Source organism: Sminthopsis crassicaudata, chromosome 3 (genome assembly GCF_048593235.1).
Source record: "Sminthopsis crassicaudata isolate SCR6 chromosome 3, ASM4859323v1, whole genome shotgun sequence".
Classification (NCBI taxonomy): domain Eukaryota; kingdom Metazoa; phylum Chordata; class Mammalia; order Dasyuromorphia; family Dasyuridae; genus Sminthopsis; species Sminthopsis crassicaudata.
In genome coordinates, this window is record NC_133619.1 from 635,391,465 (window position 1) to 635,408,552 (window position 17,088).

Genomic DNA, 17,088 nt, shown 5'->3' on the forward strand with positions numbered 1-17,088 from the left:
ATGAGTCACAGAGCCTCCCCTCCCAGGTTGGGGATGGATTTCACTCCATTTTCGAGGCTGAGGGAGAGATAACATCGGTTTTGCAACAGCAGGCGTGTCTGTCTATCCCACCTGCCCTGGGGCTCGTGGCTCTGGCTGCTTTTACTTGGGTAAACTGGGGCGGGGGGTGGTGGTTTGGGGGGGAGGCACAAAGGCTGCTGTCCCGAGTAGCCCCGCTCACCTTCCATGTCACCTCAGGATGTCACCAGGCCCTCTCTCCTGGAAGCTCTCCGAATGTGCAAAAGCAAGACTTGGAGGGAAGCTCAGGCAGGAGCTACTCTGTGCTTTCTGGGAAACCTAGTGATGGTCAGAAGATAGCCCAGGGAAAGACTACACAACAGTGACAAGAGTTAGCACGTGAGCATGGCTGTGGGGAAGGGACAATAGGAGTTACAAGCAGCTTGGCGGAGAGGGGAGAACAGCCTCTGCTCAGAGAGGTTTAGAGAGGGCTGGTACTACAGGGGAGGGCGTTATTACAGGTCTCAGGGTCCCCATCTTAGAGCTGGCTCCCCAGTCACATAGAATGAGAGATCATTGAGTCCAACCCTAGTATTTTTTGGGGGATGAAACTGATCCCCAGTGGGGGCAAGTGACTTCTCATTTGAATCCAGGTCTTTCTGGTTCCAAGGCTGGCACTCAACCCACTAGCACACATGGATGAGGTGGTTTTGGTGCTGAGTGAGGCTGTGCATGATAGAAAGCTGGACTTGAATCCTGGCTCTGCCAGATAATAGCTGTGAGACTTTGGGCAAGTCCCTACTGTGCCTCAGTTTCTACTTCTGTAAAATGAGGACAATTAGACTGGGTGATCTCTTTGATTCTTCCCAGCTGGAGAGCCTTATGTGGCTGGAAGTTCCAGGACTGGGAGCCAGCAAGGTTCTGACATTAAACTCCGGTGACTGAACAGGGACTGTCCACGATTACCCAATTGAAAGCCTAGGACTGCCCAAGGTTGAGGAGGGGACGGAGTAGGTGTGAGGGCTGTGCTCATAGCCTGGGCTTAAAGAGGAAGTCACTGTGAACTGGGCAGAAGGGGATAGTGGGGAGACAGAGCACCTTTGGCTTTTTTTCCCTGGCACTGGGCCCTGTCTCAAAATGTCTTTCAGATATCTCCCATGCATGTCCAGTAGAGAGCTTAAATTTAACATGTGTAAAACTGAACTTATTCTCTCTCTTCCTGACTAACCCCCATCCCCCTCAACTCGTCTCCTATGATTAAGGGCAGCACCAGCCTCCCAGGCCTCCAGGCTCACCACCTAGATCCTATCTGCAATTCCTCATTGTCTCTTATCTCCCATATTCAATCTGTTGCCAAGGGCTTCCAATTTCACTTTTCCTACATCTATCCAATGGGCCCCCTTTTCTCCTTTGACTGCCAACGCCTCTGGGACAAGATCCATCACCTTCTTGTGATTGTTCGATGATGTCTGGCTCTTTGTGAACCCATTTGAGGTTTCTTTGGTAAAGCCATTTTCTTCTGTCCATTTTACAGAGGAAGAAACTGAGGCAAGCAGGATGAAGTGACTTGTCCACAGTTAAGAAATGTCTGAGGCCAGATTTGAACTTGTGAAGAAGAGTTTTCTCAGCTTTAACCACTGCCTTACCTCGCTGCCCATCACCTCATCACCTCACACTGGATTCTTGCAACTGCTGTTGGGGGTGGGGTCTGCCTGCCTCAGTCTCTCCTCATTCCAATACATTTTCTATTCGGCCATTAAAGTGATTTTTTTGTTAAGTGCGGGTCTGATCATGTCCTTCACTCCTCCATCCAGTGGCTCCCTATTGCTCCAGAATCAAATACAGAATTTTCTGGTGGGCATTCAAAGCCCTTCATAGCCTGTCCTCCTCCTCCTTTTCCAGTTTTCTTATACCTTATTCTCTGCCATGTCCTCTTTGATCCAGTTACACTGACCTTCTGGTTCCCTCTGTCTGCTGTGGGCATTTTCTCTGGCTGTCCCCTTCCCCTACCTCTCCCCACCTCTCCCTCCTCATCTCCACCTCCCGGCTTCCCTGGCTCCTTCAAGACTCGACTAAAATCTCTTTTACAGGAAGCATTCTGTACTCCCTCTTAATTTTAGAGCCTCCCCCTTCCCATCCCCCCCATCAATCCTTATATTATAGCTAGTTTGTTCTTTTTGTCTGCTTGTCTCTCTTAATAGTTGAGCTCCTTGAAGCTAAGGTCTAGTTTTTGCCTTTCCAGGGAACTTGGTAGGTGCTTAATAAATGTTTATTACTGCTTTCTGAGAATAGCTCAGAAACAAGGCCTTTAGCTACTCAGATAATGTCAACTGATGGATCTCTCCTCCCCTTCCTCCTCCTCCTCCTCCTTCTCCTCCTCCTCCTCTTCCTCCTCCTCCTCCTCCTCCTCTTCCTCCTCCTCCTCCTCCTCCTCCTCCTCCTCCTCCTCCTCCTCCTCCTCCTCCTCCTCCTCCTCCTCCTCCTCCTCCTCCTCCTCCTCCTCTCTCTCTCTTTGTCTCTGTCTCAATTTCTCCCTCTCTCCACCTTTCTTCTTCCTTACTTCTGAACCTAGGATCATAAATTTGGAAGTGGAAGGGTTCTAAAAGATTGCTTAGTTTAATTTCATTATTGCCCCAGAATGGTTAATTTGCCCAAGGTAATGAATGGCTGAGATCAGAACTCAGGGCTTTTGATTTTTCCTTCCCAATAGACTACAGGGCTACCCAGAGTCATGGCTAGAGATGAGAACCCAGCACAGTCGCCACAACTCTTGAAAATCCCAGATACCAGGCTAGTGCCTTCTGCTGAGGAAAGAAGGATTGGGGCAGGAGCCCACCCAAGCTTGCTATTTGGTAGCCTTTATTTTAAGTATTTATTCTTGCTAAGTAAGTGCTAAACGCTATGGTTTTTACTTGTAGAGGGACTACCAGGATTATTAGCACCCTCTAAATTTGGTGCCCCTGAGGCAAAGCCCCAGTTCCCTGTCCTAGTTATGTTTCTCTGGTTCCCTGCTCCTCCCTCTCTCCCCAATACACTCTTGAACCCAGCCTTTTATCTCTGTGTGCACCCAATGGGTCAGTGTTTAAGAAAAGAGCAAGAGCACAGATTTAATCCCACGTTTACTGATTGATTTCACTCCTTTCCATACTCACCCCAGATCCACACTGAGTCCTACCTACCCTGGATCCTTTTGGGCCCTGGCCCAAATTGTAGACTGAGTCCAACCCCTGGTCCCAGTGGGAACCGTGACCTTCCCCGCTGACCCCAGCCCTAGCAGGAGCCCTAAGTCTGGCTGCAGACTGAGTCTTGAGCCTGGCTCCCGCCTCCAGCCCGGGCTTGAACCTCCAGTGGCCCCTTTAGGTGAGCTCAGCCAAGGGCCAGGGAGCCCAGGCAGAGGGCCACGTGGCTCGCCGGGTTCAGGGGTGAAGTGAAGGCTCTCCCTGCTGGGAAGGCGCTGGAGGAGTTGCTGCTTGGAATGCTTTCTGAGTGGCAGCGGCTTAGGCCGGGGCCCTGCGCCAGGGAGGGAGAAGTCAGGGCAGAGGAATAAACAGGAAAGTGGACGTCAGAGGAGAGAAGAGAAAGCTATTTCTGACAGGAATTGCCTCCAAATGGTGCCGCACAAATCCCTCTGTTTGGAACCAGAATATTTCTTGCCACAACCGGCTCAGTCCAGGGGCTCCAGGCCTTCTCGGGTTCTAGCTGTCTGTCCAGCCCTCTCAGAGGTCCTGAGCCCCACAGGTTTCCCAGCATTGAGAGGGAGCCTGCTGAAGAACTTCCCAGAAGCAAAGGCTTCTAAACTCTGGGAAGGCTCAGTGAGAGGCCGGGAATTCTTTTTATTCCCATCAGGTGTCTGGGCTGGGTTAGAGTCTGCCTCGAGGCAGGGGGATGGATCTAATGGCACTGGGTGGTCAGCCTGATGGCCATGGGCTCTTGAATCTGAGCTGGAAGGGACCTCAGTGGTCTCCAGAGCAATCTCTTCATTTTAGAAGGGAGGAAACAGACCAAGAAAGATGAAGGCACTTTCTCAAGAGCCTTTGTTCCCAGAAATTATTTTGCTGTCTATCTTGTAACTATTTTGCCCTTTACTTTGTAATTTTGTGTTTACTTTGTAACTATTTTGTCCTCTACCTTGTAACTATTTTGTCCCCCTACCTTGTAACTATTTTGCCTTTTACTTTGTAATTTTGTGTTTACTTTGTAACTATTTTGTCCTCTACCTTGTAACTATTTTGTCCCCCTACCTTGTAACTATTTTATTGTCTACTTTGTAACTATTTTTTCATCTACCTTGTAACTATTTTGTATTTTTTATTCTGTGGAAATGTAGTTTCCACCCATTAGCATAATAATTGTATCAAGGCAACAAATCAGATGAAAAAAAAAGAGCAGAAACTGTGTAACTTAATAACAGTCAACAATGGGGTCTGGGAACCAGAAAAAAGTAAGCCCCTAGAAGGAAGAGGCAGCTTCAGCTTAGTTTGCTGCTCAGTACTTAGCACAGTCCCTGGCTGTCATACAGTAGGGGCCTAAAATGCTTATGGAATGAAAGAGCACCAGTCAGTGGACAGATATTTAGTAAGCACCTACTGTGTACGGGACACTGTGCTAAGGGCTGGGGACACAAAGACACAAAATGAAACAAGGAGTTGATGTTTTAATAGAACAGGCAAGTTAGCTTATGAATATAGCTAATAATAATAAAGGATTAACATCGATATGGTTGGGGCAGCTAGATGGCCCAGTGGATGGAGCACCAGCCCTAAAGTCAGGCCTCAGACACTTAATACTTCCTAGCTGTGTGACCCTGGGCAAGTCACTTAACCCCAATTGCCTCAGGAAAAAAAAAAAAAAGTATTTAAAAAAAATAATATGGTTCTGTAAAGTTTGTGAAAGGTTCTATTTTAGCACGAATGTCACAACTGGTAAGTGTTATTTTTGCTCCCATTTTATAGATGAGGAAACTGGCAGTCATAAAGCTTTCTGTTTGTATACAAAGTGCCTGGTATTTCGTAGGCACTTAATAAGTGTTGTTGACTTTGGAATTAGAGACTCTGGGTTCAAATACTACCTTCGAGGTGGACCAACTGTATGACTTTGGACAAGACATTTCCAGCTTTAAATCTTTGGATTCAAGCCCAGACCTTCTGACTCGGAGACCTAGAACCTCATTGGGAAAGAGAATGGTGTCCATGGAGAATTTCTGAAGGGAAGCTTTAGGAACGGTCAAATCCAAGATGACTAAGTAGTGTTTGTGTAATCACTCCCAATAAAGTTGGTATTCCTGTTGTTCTAGACCTGGAGCTCTGTGTATAAAATGTGGCCCATACAATCCTTCTCTACATATGGGCTCTAGAACTTGAGTCGGAGCTGTCAATAGCCTGGCCCTTTGGGTAAGCTGGCCTTTTGCTAGTGCCTACATGTGCTGAAAAGCATCGTGGTCCAGAACTTACAGGGCTTCATCTGAAGCCAGAGACTCTGGGTTGGGTTCCTGAATCTGCCATTCCTTATCTTGGACAAGCCCTCTCACCGCATTTGGTTTCCAGTTTCATTGAGCTAGACCAGTTCCTTCTACATTTAAATCTGTGCTCCCATCTACCCAATGAATTTCTCGCTTGACCCTTGCACTCTGCCCAGTTTGAGATTTAAGTTCCTATAGGCTGGAGATTCAGAAATATATTCATCCACTGACTGACTGGGCCATGCAAGGCTTATCCTGTATGGTAGATCTTGGGGAGGGGAACTTTTCAGGTGGGGAAAAACCCTGTCAACCCCCTTTCTCTGCCCTGGTGCGGAGATCAGTGCTGAGAACCCTCCTCTCTCCAACTTACCTAAAAGTCACCTTTCCTCCCCAGGGTTTCCTACTTCCCGCAAGATCAAGGAAAACAGTCAGGAAGAGCACCCCGGCCTCAGCATTTATTCATCTTAAATTGATAATTACATTTTTTAATGAATAAAAATCTATTTCCTCCCCCTTCCACCTGTTCCTCCACTGAAAAAAAAAGACAAACAAAACCCATGTAATAAAATGCACTGTTGGGCAAAATAAATATTCCCATGGGCCACTCCCAGAAAAGTCCAATATCTTCTGCACCCAGAGTTCTAACCGACAGGTGGGAAACATTCGTTATTGGTCTTCTGAAAGTATGACCGGTCATGTCCATCAGAGTTCCTATCTTTTGGGGTTTCATTTGCCAATGACAGAATGAGAGGCAGTCTGTTTGTCTCTGTCTTTCTCCCTCTGTGTCTCTCTAGCTCTTTGTCTCTCAATCTCTGTCTCTTTCTGTCTCTGTTTGCCAGTCTTTGACCATGCCTTTTTCTCTTTCTGTCTGTCTGTTTCCCCTCTATCTCTTTGTCTCTCTCTCTGTATCTCTCTTTCTCTGTGTCAGACTGTCTCTGTCTCTCTCCTTCCCCCTCTCTGTCTCTTTGTCTGTCTCTTTGTGTCTTTCCCTCCCCATCTCTCTGTCTCTGTCTCTCTCTGTATGTGTCTCTGTCTCTCTACCTCTCTCTCTGTCTTTGTCTCTGTATCTCTGTGTCTGTCTCTCTCTATCTCTCTCCCTCCCCCTTCTCTGTCTCTCTCTTTCTCTTTCTGTCTCTGTTTCTCTACCTCTCTGTCTCTGTCTTTCTCTGTTTCTGTTTCTCTTTCTCTCTCTGTCTCTGTCTCTCTCTATTTCTCTGTCTCTCCTCTCCCACAATGTCGGGTACACAGGAAATGCACAACAAATTCTCGATTGATTCAGAAAGACCAGTATCTATCACACTAACAACAAGTGAAGTGACTAAATTTTCCCGGCAGGTGATGACTGCATGTTGAGGTGCGAGTCATCTCTGAATCAACCGCCCGAGTACAATAAGATCATTGATCGTGAGACCAAAGACTGAACTCGGAGAATTGCCACATGACAGAATCACGGGACCAGGAGAGAGCTCCCCATCAAGTCATTCCCAGGGCTGAAAAGGAATCGCTCTTTTACTCCCTTCACTCAGGGGGGCGAGCCGGCTTTTACATGAAGTCCTACATGAAGGGAACAAGATAAGCACTAAATAAATGTTTGTGGAGCGATACAAAAGGATGCTGGGGAAATTAAGTAATGCATGAGTAAAATTTCCATGATCAGAGCTAGGTCCTTGGGGTAGGATGCTAAGGAAATAGTAGGTGGTTCCTTCCTTTAACAGATCACAAGATGGGGGAGATCAGGTGGATCACCACTCCATCCCCTCTCCTCCATTCTGTCATCCTGTACTCCTGACCTCCGAACTTTGACCTCTCTGTCTTTAGCCTATTCTGGTATATATGTTTTCCTTTCCTTTATTTGAAAGAGACAGACAGACACAGAGAGACAAAGAGACAGACAGACAGAGAAAGAGACAGACAGACACACAGTAAGAGACAGAGTCAAAGATAGACACAAAGAGAGACAGAGACAGACAGAGGCAGAAAAAGAGTCAGAACATTGGCTAAGTCAGTTCTCTCCTTGTCTGTTCTCTTCAGTAAATGAGATCTTTAAGGTCTCTTTCAGGTGCAGATCTATATTCCCTTCCGATCTCTGAGTCTAAGATCCGAGTGCAGAATTCTCCCTTGGGGGGGGTCTCTGCCCCAAACAGTCCGGGTGCTCCTGCCTAAAGGAAGGTCAGCTGTTAAGGAGCCCAGTTCGGTTTCAGTCTCAGAGAGGAAAGAGTGGGTCTCCCCCCCTCCATTTCCCTCTCCCCTTCCTCCTCCCCTCCCTCATCCCCTAAGCTTGACCTCTCCTCCAGGCAGGGGTCTGGGATCTGGGCTGCCTGGGGCCAGGGTCACTCATGGGGGTCAATTCTCAATTCCAGCACTTTCTACTTCTTGACATTTAATGATTCACTTTATGTTGCAATGAGCCAGTGGCTCCATCGGGAGCAGTTAGAAGCCCGGCAGCGCCCTCTTTTGTCCAAAGAGAGCATTACTCGGTCCTGCCTCTGCTGCCCTAGGAGGGCAAGACCTTCACCCTCTGATACCTGGCCCCCTGGGGAGCCCCAGTTCTCCCATCCCAGCATTCCCTCTGCTTACGAAGGGACAGGAAAGGCTGGTGTTTTACAAGGCCTTAAGGATGGCAAAGGGCTGGACTGACAGCCTTATTTGATCCCCACAAGCACACTTTGAGGGCACGGCTACTTTTACTCCTATTTTACAGAAGAGGAAACAAAGGTTCAGGGCAGGGAATCAACTGATCCAAGGTCACACTAGTGAAAGCAGGAGGTCCGGGGGAGGTGCTCCATCCCCTCTCCTCCATTCCATCACCCTGTACTCCTGAACTCTGAACTTTGACCTCTCTGCCTTTAGCCTATTCTGGTATATATGTTTTCCTTTCCTTTATTTGAAAGAGACAGACAGACAGACACACAGAGAGAGACAGAGAGACAAAGAGACAGACAGAGAAAGAGACAGACAGAGACAGAGAGACAGAGACAGACAGAGACAGACAGAGGAAGAAAAAGAGTTAGAGACATGGACATGAGAGACAGAGACACACAGAGAGCCAGAGACAGACAGATAGACAGGTAAACACAGAAGGAGACAGACACAAAGAGACAGAAATAAAGAGGGGAGAGAGGAGAGTCACACTCTTAGAGAGACAGAGACAGAGAGAGGAAAGAGAGAGACAGAGACAGAGAGAGACAGAGGAAAAAAGAGAGACAGAGAGAGGTTTTTATTGCAGTGGAACCTTTTTCAGATATTACAGGCCTAGATTCCTCACAGGCCAGGTTTTTTATGTCCCTCGGGCCTGGGAAGCCCTGAACCATTCACAACTTGGGGATTGATTTCCTGCCTTTAAGTTAAAAATAAATGTTGCTTACAAAGCAGGTAAGATGCTACTCTTTGCCAAATAACTGTCTATAAGAAAGGGCAGAAAGAGATGTCCTGTTTCTGGTTCTGGCCACTTCACTCTGCATCAGTTCATGGAAAATCTTCCCAGATTTCTCCATAACTGAGCTGTTTCTTTGCCATTTATGACATTGAGCTTACAAAAAAAAAAGAAAACATTTTGCTGAAGATTTAACCTGGAAGGAGTTACTGATGCTGAGTAAAACAAATAGAACAGAAATGCATTGTATACAGTAACAAGCTTCTGCGAAGATCAACTAACTGTGAGTGGCTTGGTTCTTCTCAGAGATTCAATGATCTAAGGCAATTCCAATAAACTTTGAACAGAAAACACCATCTGCATCCAGAGAAGAGAATTAGAGACTGAAGGTAAATCAACACATGCTCTGTTCACCTTTTTTTTTTCTTTTTCTCCGATTTTTTTTTCTCTCATGGTTTTTCCCTTTTGTTCTGACTTTTCTCTCCCAAAATGATTCACACACAAAAAATATATCTTTAAAATTAACATATATGAATAACCAAAAAAAGAAAAAAAGAAAACTATTTTAAAAAGCTTGTGTGAAGATTTGAGTAGGAAAATATAGAAATTGTGTTTGTACATGAAACTAGCAAGGGAAGACTGCCATTTTATGAAGTCTCAACTCTTTATCTCTTTAACTTCATCTCTTTAACAGTAGCCTTTTCCCCTTCTCCCACACTCTCTTCTTCCCCACCAAACCTTCAAAACCCCCTTAATGTGTTGTTCTTCCCTATGAGAATGTAAGCTCCTCAAGGGCAGGGATTATTTGGCTTTTTTATGTCACCCAAACCTCAAAACCCATTATTACAAGACTTTCCTCATTGCTGGAGATCAATGCCCCACGCAGAATGGGGGGAAGTTGGCTAAAGCAGGAGGAAAGAGAGATCTGGTCTCTTCAATGGTTTTGAGAGAGAAGATGAGCTTCTCTTCAGGTCACTGAAGGAAGGAAGATCCTGGGAAGAAGCAAGATGGAGAATTTCAGTCATGTCTCTATTCCCAGAATATACACTAGACACTTTGGGGAATTGGATGAGACCTGGGATTCTCCCTCTCTCCCTCACTCCCAGTAGGAGAGCTCCTTCTGTACTGTCTAGCACATCATTCCCATAAGAATATTTTCTTTAATTTCTGTTCTGCTATCAACTTGGGTAAATGGATTTCTTTGCTATTGCTAAATGTGTTCATTGTGGAACTGGTATTTATTGGAAGGAAGCTAAATCTTGGGGGGATAGCTTGGGGCCCTCCTTCCCCTATAAGGACTGGTGATTAGGACGATAGCTTGAACCTAAAAAATTATCTTCCCTAGACTAATGATATTTAAGAAAGCAGATGGATGTCATTCTAGTCTAGTTTCCCTTGTCTTTGAAGAGAATAGAGTGGTCAGACACTTTCCCAGTCTCTTGCTTCCTCTTCTGGAAGAAATAAACAGCTCCCTTGGAGGAGAGTGAAGGGAAGAAACACTAGAAAGTCCCTTCTTGCCTCCCTGTGAGCCAAACATGACACTTCCTGCTGTGCTTCCAGTCACATTCCCAAGTGGAGTGTCAAGTACACAGTTAGTCCTTACAAATCCTTTACCTATCTATGAAAGTCTGAGAGGCCTGCTGCTGCCTTCCAAGTCCCTTCTGTGCAGAAAGGAAAAAAAAATGGAGGCTGGAATAAGTCAAGAGCTGGGGCTGAGCTTGAAGGAAGGCCTAGTTTGGAGGGCCCCTCTCTGAGTCTTCGAGCATTTTGTGGCCCTCAGTGGAAGGCTTTCTGTCAGCAGCTTGTGTCTCACTCTCCAAGCATGACTGGCCCCCTTCCTTTTCCAATTTCCTGTCATTCACTCCAGTGGAAGGGACCTGTGACACCGATAACCCCAAACAGCAGTTAATCCAATCATGCTCTGAGCTTTGGAATTTATCACACACTCGTGTATATATGTTTTCTTTTTGTTTAAAATTTTCCTTCCTTATAAGGCATTATTATAGTTTCCATGAGTTGAAATTAGAAAGAGTTTATCTTTCTTGAGTTCATTGTGCTGAACAGTTAGGAAAGAGGTCCAGAATTAAGAATGTGCCACAGATAATCCACCATGTAGATAATTAGATAAGTGCTTAATAAATAAGGGCCCTACCTAGATATCCATCTCTCTTTCTCCTATTCTCTCTGTCTCTCCCCCTCCCTCCCTCCCTTCCTCTGTCTCTGTTTCTCTGCTTCTCTCTATGTCTCTCTGCCCTTCTATCTCTGTCTGTCTGTAAGTCTTTCTCTTTATGTCTCTATCTCTGTCTCTCTGTATGTCTTTTGTCTCCATCTCTATCTTTGTCTATCGCTGTCTCTCTGTCTGAATGTCTTTCTGTCTCTGTATCTATCTCTTTCTCTGTCTCTATCTTCGTCTGTCTATATTTCTATCTCTCTGTATGTCTTTTGTCTCTGTCTCTATCTCTCTATCTTTGTCTCTTTGTCTATCTCTCTGTCAGTCTGTTTCTCTCTCTCTGTTTTTCTGTTTCTCAGTCTCTATCTTTGTCTCTTTGTCTGTCTCTGTCTATCTCTTTCTCTCTGTCTCTATCTTTGTCTCTCTCTCTCCATCTCTGTCTATCTCTCTGTCTCTTTCCCTCTGTCTCTATCTTTGTCTCTTTCTCTCTCTCCATCTCTGTCTATCTCTCTGTCTCTTTCCCTCTGTCTCTATCTTTGTCTCTTTCTCTCTCTCCATCTCTGTCTATCTCTCTGTCTCTTTCCCTCTGTCTCTATCTTTGTCTCTTTGTCTCTCTCTATCTCTTTCTCTCTGTCTCTGTCTTTGTCTCTATCTCTCTTTCTTTGTCTCTTTGTCTATCTCTCTGTCTGTCTTTGTCTCTGTCTTGATCTCTGTCTCTCAGTCTCTATCTTTGTCTGTCTGTCTGTATCTCTGTCTCTGTATCTTTGTCTCTTTGTCTATCTCTTTCTCTCTGTCTCTATCTTTGTCTCTTTCCATCTCTATCTCTTTGTCTATCTCGCTGTATCTTTGTCTCTGTCTCTATCTTTGTCTCTCTGTCTATATTTCTCTCTCTCTCTTTCTCTGACTGAATTATTCCACATTTTCAGTGCCACAGTATCAAGACCTTGGACCATTCATTCCCCAAGCATTATCAAACCCTGACTGCTTGCCATGCATTGTGCTGGGCACTATAGACACAAAGATTTAAAAAAATTAACCAGTTTCTGCCTTCAAGGAGTTTCTATTTTACTGGAAGGAAGTGACATATTTGTAGATAATGAACACCAAGTATATTATACACTGTAAATATAAATTAACTGGGGGTCTAGAGAGAAGGTGCTGGTAGCTTGCTGGGGAAGCCTGTTAAAGGAGGCAGTATGGGAGCTGAGCCTCAAATGATGAAGCTAGGCAGTGGGGGGAAGGTACTTCTCAGGGATCAGGCCCAGGTAGTGCTATTAGTCTCTCCCTTCTGGGTCTAGGGCAGACACTTGGGATCCTTTCTTCCCCAGGATCCCCAAGGTGTCCATGGAGCTCTGAATTTTCCTCTTTGGCTTTATGAGACTTGGGCTGGTCAGGCAAGATGAAAAACAGCTCTGGTGGGCCCGGAAAACCCCCCTCTCTTATTCTGTGGAGCAGGAGGATGTTACCAATTTTTATGTTTACATGCATCTGTTCTGCCTCATTTCCCTGACAAAAGGCAAAGCGGGTTTGATGGGTCGGGAGTTGCACAGAGAGGCGGCTGCCTGCCCGCCAGCCTCAGATTAGCAGGGGTGCGGCCTTGCGTGCTCTGGGCAGAGGGCAGTGAGTCATGAGTTTGGACTGGACAGTGTGACGGAGCCAGGCCTGAATGGACTCTCTTGGGAAAGGGCGGTTCTGGAGGATGAGGAAGGAGACCTTGTCCAGCTGAGCCTGGGGTGCTAGGGCTGCCTATGTCTTTTGTCAAGGAGTTTGGAGAGGGTGTGTGAAGGTGGGAGATCTTAGCAGATTTGGGGTTGGACGAGGTCCATTGTATGGTTTAGATACCATCCCAGAGTGTGGGGACGCTAGTGCAAAAGTCTGTCCTCAAGGCACTCTACTGGGCCTAGGGGGTGAGAGTAAATACAAGACCCACAAATGTAGTGAAATTCTGGCCTCCCTCTCCCAGCACAGCCAGCTGATCATCATCCCTCAGAATTCTAGCAATCCCCCCATGGTTTGGACCACTTGTTCAATGGCTATCACCTCGAGCCCCCGTTCCAGGCGTTCTCTCCACAGCTAGCCATCACTATATTCATCTTCCAATTCCATTTAACCAATTCCTTCCCTTCCTGACTTGGGTCTTTGAAGACACCATGTTAACCAGGCTAGGACTGGAGCATCCCAGTGCCAGCAAAGCCTCCTCGCCTCTTCTTCCCTGCCAGACTTCAGCTACGACTCTTAGAAAGGTAAGAATGTCCCTTTTTCTTAAAAACTCTTGAGTGATTTTCCACAGGGCTATTTACTGAGAAATTACTGCAAGAACAGAAGTACAAGCACACGCTTCCCTCTGCCACATTTATTTCTAGGGAGAGTAGGCTCAAACTCAGTACAGTTTCTCCATCGTATTTGACTTAGTGGAGTCACAATGGGTCTCTGGGTCAGGAAGGATGACTTGAGATTCACCGTCCGACTCTCAGCATGGATCCAGCTTCCAGACTTCTGGTGATTCCCTCTTCACCTTGGCTTCTTTCAAGTAAAACAGGGTAGAGCAAACACACAAAAAGGAAGAAGCAGAGGGCCATATTCATGTGGGAAAGTTGGCTCTGGAGGGAGGTCTCCCTTCATCCGGAGGCTGACACAGGTCCCTCTCCTTGGGAAGAGAAAAAGAACACCAGCAAGCCTCTATGTTCTCTAGTTTTGGCCTTGTGAATGGACCCCAGTTCTGGCTATGTGCCAGTCGGTAGCCCATCTCTGCTTATGCTTTAAATAGGGGAGTAAGAGGCTCCATCATACTTCACACCCCTTCCACATGGGGATTAGACACAGTTAAAAATAAAATAGACTGGGGCAGCTAGGTGGCGCAGTGGATAGAGCACCGGTCCTGAAGTCAGAAGGACATGAGTTCGAATCTAGCCTCAGACACTTAGCACTTCCTAGCTATGTGACCCTGGGCAAGTCACTTAACCCCAACTGCCTCAAAAAAAAAAAAAAAGTTAAAAACAAAATAGACAAAATGCACAATAATTGGCTGGGGGAGGGGAAGGAGGGAAGGGGAATGGAAACATTAGGGAGGCTTCTTGTTGGTCCTTGACAGGGAGTTAAGTTTTATAAATCACAGGATGGCAGATTCAGACCTGAAGGGGACCTTAGAGGTCACTGAGTCTCATTTTATAGATAGGGAGTTTTATAGAGACTTTAAATGTTTTATCCAGTCTCATATAAAGCAAGTAAGTATCTGAGGTAGGGTTTGAACTCCCATTTTCTTGGTTTCTGGGCCTGTTCTCTAGTCAATTAAACCACTCTGCTAGTGGCTTTGAGAGGAAAAGGAGTAGAGTGGATAAAAGTTGGAGGCAGGAAGATACAAGTTCAAATCGTCATCAGACTCTTAATAGCTGTGAGACTGTAGGTAAGTCACTTCCCTATTGTACCTCAGTTTCCTCATTTGTAATGAGGAGATTAGAGTTTGGTGGTCTTCAATGTTCCTTCCAGCTTTAGCGCTGGGATTGTTAGGGTGGGATCATGGCAGGCAATTCAGCTCCATTTTCCCTCTCTTCCTGACTTGGGTCTTTGGAGACACCGTGTTATCCAAACTAGGACTGGAGCATCCCAGTGCCAGCAAAGCCTCCTTGCCTCTTCTTGAACCCTGCCAGGCCTCAGCTACAACCCTTAGAGAGGTAAGAATGTCCCTTTTTGTTAAAAACTCCTGAATGATTTTTATAGAGGGGAGGCCATGGTAGGGGGCCATAGCATGGGCAGACTCAGCCGGTGGTGGGCTTATATTTGGCAGACTGCCTTTTTGTCTCTTTTTAAATTTTTTTGTTATGAAGAACATTAGGTAGGGACCAGGAGAGAGAGTTACTTAGAAATTAAAAGAGTTGAAAAAGCAAACGTTAGGAAAACTAAGTGGCACAGTGAACAAAGTGCCAGTCTTAGAGTTAAGAAAAGTATTCAAATCTGGTCTCAGATACTTCCCAACTGTGTGACCCTAAGGCAGCCACTTAACCCTGTTTGCCTCAGTTTCCTGATCTGTAAAATGAGTTGGAGAAGGAAATGGCAAACCACTTCAAGGTCTCTGCCAAGAAAACCCCAAATAGGGTCACAAAGAGTTGGACACCTTTGTGGACATTAAACAACAAAAATAAAAATTGTTAATAAAAATACTTTTTTAAAAATAAACAAAAAAAATTTGAGCAAGATGATGTCACGTACTTTTCTCTGCTCCTCTGCTTTTGCTCCCTTTGTCCTCTGAATGGGCCTCTACCTGGAGTCTCACCCAGAGACCTCCTGTTGTAGCCTCAGACTATTTCTTCCCTAGCCTGTCCCCTGTGAAGGCGATAGAGTGTCCCGTTCTGGAATCCGGAGGACTGGAATTAAAATTCAGCAATGGCAGAAGCCAGCTTGAGGTCAGAGGGAGAGAACATCAGGGAGCTCCAGGATGGCCTCTTTCCTGAGAGACAGGGCTCCCTGCCCCTGCCTTTGCTGCCCCCCCCACTTGCTCAGGCAAAGCTCAGAGCCCTTTCCAAGGTATCAACTCCCATGATGAAGTCTCCCTCTTAAAGGTCCAGATCTTTCCTCCCTGACCTTCCCCCTCCCCATCCCCAGTGTCCGTGACCATAATCCCTTCTTCTGAGTCCTCGACCACTGCTTGATCCAACTCACTAGTATCTTCCTCCTTTTCTATTATTAGACTAGGATCTCTTTGAGATCAAAGCCGATGTTTTCACTGGGTCCCAGTATCTTCCCTTTATCAGTAGAAGGGATCCTAGAGGCCACTGGCCTTGAACAGATGAGGAAACTGAGGTCCACAGAGGTCAGCTCAGGTGCCTGCATTTCCACAAAGCTTAGCACCACCACTGCCTTGTACACTGTAAGCCCTGATCATGTGTGATAGGACATTTAGTCAACCCTCCATCCTCCCACTGGACAGCTCCCCCCCACCTCATTCCTCCATGGATTCTGAATTTCTTGGAGAAGGAGACCCCCGGAGGGTCCCAGCCTGGGCTGAGAAGGGCCGTAAGGGACAGAGAAGGTCAGAATGCAGGCCGTGAGACCGGCCCTTCCCCACCCACTCAGGCCACATCTGTCTGGCCAGGAGGCTCCAAGGGTCAGGGATGGGGTAGGGGCAGGGAGCCGGTCAGAGAGCCTGACTTTGATCTCTACCGGTCCCTCCCAAGACTCTGGAACTGAAGGAGACAAAAATAAACAGCCTGTCAGGGCCTGCATGAGACAGCGGGCTCCTCACGCACAGAGGGCGGGGGCCAGGGGCCTTCTCCAGACCTTTGATGTGCGAGCGTGAGTGTGTTTGGACATATGTGTCATCGGCAGGCCCGAGCCTCGGGGCCCTGCTCCTCCTTGACGTGACAGTCCTGTCGGGACTGACCAGAGCGGGCAGATCCCCATAAATGTACAACGTCCTGACTGGAAGCTCCATGAGGGCAGGGATCATTCCTCGTTTCACCATCAATCAGCCAATAATTGAGAAGCAGCCTCAGACTTAGAGTTAGAAGGAAGCACCTGGCTGAATGACCCTGAGACATTTTTCCGTGTCTCAGTGCCTCAGTTTCTTTATTTGTAAAATAAGGGATTAAACATGATGCACTATGTCTAAGCATGGATTCAGCCTCTGCTCAGCCCTGGGACACAGAACAGACCCCGTCCCTGTCTCCCAAAATCTTTAATGCTAACAGGCAAGACAGTGTGAACATATATAGATATATGATTATTTGTTATTGTTTAGTCATTTTGATCTTTCTGTCTCTTCATGACCCCATTTGGAGGTTTTTCAACAGAGATACTGGAGGGCTTGGCCATTTCCTTCTCCAGCTCATTTTACAGATGAGAAAACGGAGGTAAACAGGGTGAAATGACTTGCCCAGGGTCACTCAGCTAGGAAGTTTCTGAGGCTGCATTTGAATTCAGGTTTTCCTGACTCCAGGTGCCTTTATGCACTGGAAAATGCAGAAGAAGCGGTTTTGGAAGGAGCTGGAGGAAAGCCTGGACTTGTGATGCTTGAGTTGTTTTGTCTAAGCTTTGTATCCTCCTAAGACCTAAATGCAGATCTTGACTTTATTCTAGTGTTTTTGCCAGGCAATT